Raw genomic sequence first — 5,000 nt, 5'->3', positions numbered from 1 at the left:
TCATATTTGAACGGTTAGTGATATGGCTTTCATATTTCCCATGTGTAGGCCTATTCCTTGTCACCAGACCTTTCTTTGGATACCAGAATTACTTTACTGCCGTACGGGTCATGATTGTTTCACAAACACTTACGGTTTGAAAGTTAAGTTAACATAGTTTATGGTTAAAGAGTATTAAAAAAACCCAAAGTGTTCTGAAATACCTAGAATGATATACATAAACATTATAGTATTGAGGAACGTGGTATTACCATACAACGTGATATGATAAAACTTACTTTCCAATAAGAATGGTAAATTATCAATTGTGTATGATGGTTATAACAATGTATTCATCATCTAGTATAAAAATGGAGACGTATAAAAAGCACACACAATGCTTTCTAAAGACCAAATCAATTTGCATACACAGGTAACTGTTAAGGCCCATGGGCCTCTTGTTATAATATATTCTGAGCGAGTTTTACATCATGAACTTTAAAATATGAATCATTAGGCCAACACGAATGAGAAGATGTTTAGTTTAAATACTGGGTCAGAAGTATCAGTCCGTCACGATTCTCATGTTCGCCGGAACAGCGTCCTCCACCATTCACAGCCATTTCTCTTCCCAGAGTTTTCGACCGCTTTTTATTCTAACCCTTGATCTACTTTCTTATTTCCCATAGACAACGGATAAATTATCGCGATCCTTTGCCAAGCAGTATCAAAATAATGAGATTAAAAACGGGTCTTTGACAAATTTCTGAACAGAAATCCTTGAAGATCCAAAACTACGGCATGATGTTGTTGATCCACTGCTTACACTTAACGGTTTATTTACGAACTCACGACTTTTCAAAATATGGATTCCCTCGACCTTTATATGATAGTGTACAATTAATAAGCATTTTATCTCATCGCCTTTGTTGAGTCTGCACATGGTTATCAAGTATTTCTATTGTAAATTCTCAATCTTTAGAATTCCCCGTCCGATTGGCGGCACTCCGCGCCTTCCCACTGTCGCTACATTTTATTTACCCATATTTCAAAGCCTCTACAATAGAGAAATGTCATACGTTCTTGTAATTTGGTATTCTGAAACCAGAGAGAACAGAACCGTAAATTTTAAGAATGTTCTGAACCTATGTATCACGATAGAATGATCTTCTCCAACGTTTTCCTCTTTTGTTTTATTTCTGTTCCGTCTTTTAAATGCATTGAGAATCAGCAGAGAGGAGATGGTATAAACATGTGTTAACGTTACCTACAGTTTTAATACATCATCTACTATATTTTTTTAAAAATCCAATCACCCCAAACAACAATATAATGGACCATGATCGCCCACACACAGTGCCAGTACAATAGCTCTGTCTCTTCTCTACAAATTGCTGTAAACTTTCTACAACCCCAGAGCAATCTGCTAAAGCACCTGTAAACTTTGCCGTAAGGGCTTCTTGTGGTAGCTTTTAACTGTTACTGAATGGACCAGACACCGAGAGAATGGAAACCGAAGCACGAGGGCATCCGGCGCGCGAACCTCTCTTTCGGCACACTGCTGGTTCAGTCTGCTTCCGTCACCACCTTTATCCCGTTCCATGATTCGCGTCATCTCTCCGTCAAAAGAACATTTCGTTCACATTTTCAGATTCCATTCGCTTGATCTTGGGCAAGTGTTTTCTTATTATATATCACCATTACCGTATCTCCCGCCAACTCACTATTGTTGAAAATATCTGTGAATTATGAGCTGCTTTATCGGCTACTATATCTTGAATAGACCAGACAAATATTTTATTCTCCAAAATTAGCTCACCTAAATTTGTGAGAGAGTAAAACTCAAGAATGTTATGCATTCATTGAAACTGAACATCTTGAAGCAAATGTGGGATAGCACGTTTATATCGTATATTGTTGATATTACGTGATTTTATCCGCCTGATGTTGATAAGATTATTGCTATATATTGCTCACAGACTCGTGTCTGTCTGATTCTGGAAGATTCCGAAAAATAAAGTCAAATAACTCAATCCCAGCCTTTCAACATATAGTCTTCTTGTGAGTCCTCCAGATGCATTGTAGATTTTGATTCAAATCAAAACAACTACTAACTACATTCAAATTTTACTTTTTTGGAGATGTTGGTTTCCAGAATATCTACATGAATATTATGAATTTCGAAACGATATATCCTAAAATGAATTATTATACGTGTACTTTGTTTTTTTTAGTAAAAATCGCGCGACTTGCACAATAATAACGTTTACTGTTATGATTCACGAGACAGACTTGTCTAACCACAGATAGGGATCGAGGTTTTCCAGTAAATTCCCAGGCTTAGTCGCTACATTTCCGTTTCCTGATGAGGCGAAAATCATTCGCGCTTACGTAGTAGCAAATTGCTGTCGGGTACACATAAACATTGATCAATAAAAAAAGTAAGGTGTTTGTTGGGAAGATATGTTTAAGTTTCTGGCAAAATTTCATATTTACATTTGTTATTGCAGGGTGCAAAGAAGCTTTTAGAACTTTAGAAAGGTCACATTTCACATAGTTAAGAGTAAAATTTATTTATCTATCTATTACTTTATCAAACCCTATATTTCCAAAGTCAGTCCATAACACAGATGCTCCTGAGTATTTCTTCTTTTGAAATTATCTTGATCTGACAAAAGTTTCGAAACAGACTCACGAAAACAAGCAGCACATTCTCCAAGCTATAAAATACGGTGATGGTTTTCAACATAATTAACAAACATCTCCACTTTCTTTTCTAGATAAGCAGATATTGCAGGATTGTCTTGTGGTATATCAGATCTAACACAAGGCCACACAGCAGGCAGATATCCATGCACGGAAATTTGTATACAGTGACAGCTCATTTACTATTTGCAATGTAAAACAGCGCGAAGAAAAATACCTTAAAATTTCTCTAATAGTCTGCAATTTGTGAGTTGACTCAGCCAATTACAAATGGTATCAAAGTTAACTAAAGTGGAAGGATTTGCGCTATCATGGAGACACATTTATATTTCGTCTTTCAATGAAGTTGCACTCTATAATGAATCATGGAGGATAATGGTCATTTGTCGATCACTTTTTCTTTTTTTCGGGGGTGGAGTTGGCTATAGTTATATGTTGCATTATCTGCCAATGGTCTACAAAGTTGAAATAACACTGCTCTTTAAATCAAATAATCTAATAAAAATCAATAAATAAAGGCAATTGCTGTGTGTGCATATGATTATTGAAATACGTCACAAAACTTTAAAAGACGTCATGGCCAATGGACGCCTGGTGGAAAAACAAAATTAGTAAATTACTTGTTTAGTTTAACATAGCCCACTGCTCCTCAACCGTCTAGAACTTTCAAATTGTTCTTCTTTATGAAATTGTCAGATTTACTTAAACGATTCATTGTGCCCACCATGTGGAGGAATTATTTTATGAATTTCGTTACCACCTGGCGCAAGTGTTCCTCTGTTTTCCGTAATGAAGCTATCAGTATTTGTTAGAAAAGGTAATCAAAATCTAATTTAAACCTTCTTTCCTCTTGTAAATATGAACAGAAAACTTTAAAACAATGAACCACATAATAAACTGTAATTGAAATATTAATTTTCTACATCATCGTCCTAACACTTGCTAGAAACTGTTTCTCTTTTGACAACTGGAGGACAGAGGATCAGTATCCGTATACCACACTTATACCGTGAAATAACCAGAACACTGTTGTTGGATTTTTTTTTATAATTTAATTTTTTTTTTCATGAACTCGCAGCAGTATAATTAAGAGTGCTCTCAAGTAAAGCATTCCCTCACAACATGCACACCATTCACAAACAAATTACAATGACATAAATGGGTATCTCTCCCTCCCACTCATTACGTATGTAGAAAGTATGACGTTGATTAAGTAAATTGTATCATTTTCATTGATAACAAACTGTGAACGAGACCTCCAACTTTTTTATCCATAAACAAATAGTCATGTTTTTACTCCGACTGTCGGTGTTACGTAGAAAGTGTGTGGCATGAAGATCAAATACATTCATATCATCTTTTTCACTGTGTCTACATTTATACATTCACGGACTTGACGTATGACCTTTTGACCTACAAATCAATTAGTGTCTTTCCTTTAACCACCTGTTAACTGTTTTGCAGGTACGAACATGAAAAAAATGTATATTCTATATATTGTTCCCAAAAGGTGAAGATAACAAACAGTGATCAATCTCATAACTCCTATAAGGAATAGAAAAATCGGACCCCTGGATACACCAGAGGTGGAATCATGTGCCTAGGAGGAGTAAGCACCCCCTGTTGACAGGTCACACCCGGCATGAGCACTATATCTTGACCAGGTAAACGGGGTGATCCGTAGTCAGAAACAGCGTGTAAAGAACGCCCTAACAATTGGTGATGGTATGAAACACGTAAGACAGCATTTGACCCAATGACATGTTGTATGGACAAACTAGATCATTATAACGACCCTAGAATTTGCGAAATGCTGACTTTAATTGAGGTTGTTGAAACCCCTATAACATCAATTTGTTTGTCAATAGCCTGCCTCAATTTAAAACGGATCATATGCAGAACAAGGTCTTGCGTATCGAATCAGTTGAGAGATATAAACACCATATGCAAGTAATAATGGAATATTGCTACATAAATATGGGAAATTGACGATGGAGAAGCTGAAATCATTCCGTTTGTCATAAAGTTGAAATGTTAGTTTATCGCACCCAAAGTATTGCTATTTTCAACCATAGATACTGTGACCTTGACGTATGACATTCTAAACCAGAAAATCAATGTGAATTTTTCTCGCCCCACCTGCAACCATCATCAACAGCACGTGACTGAAAGCTAGACTGATACTCGCGACCTCTTTTTGTTTAAACACTGACTATGACCTTGAGGTTTTGAAAATGGGAATCAATATATTCCGTTCTATTCATTAAGGTAAGTATGTGTCCAATATCGGAATTCGTCAATAATTGTTATAGTAT

This window comes from Ostrea edulis, chromosome 4 (assembly GCF_947568905.1).
Source record: "Ostrea edulis chromosome 4, xbOstEdul1.1, whole genome shotgun sequence".
Lineage (NCBI taxonomy): Eukaryota > Metazoa > Mollusca > Bivalvia > Ostreida > Ostreidae > Ostrea > Ostrea edulis.
Note: the sequence above shows the minus strand (reverse complement) of the source record.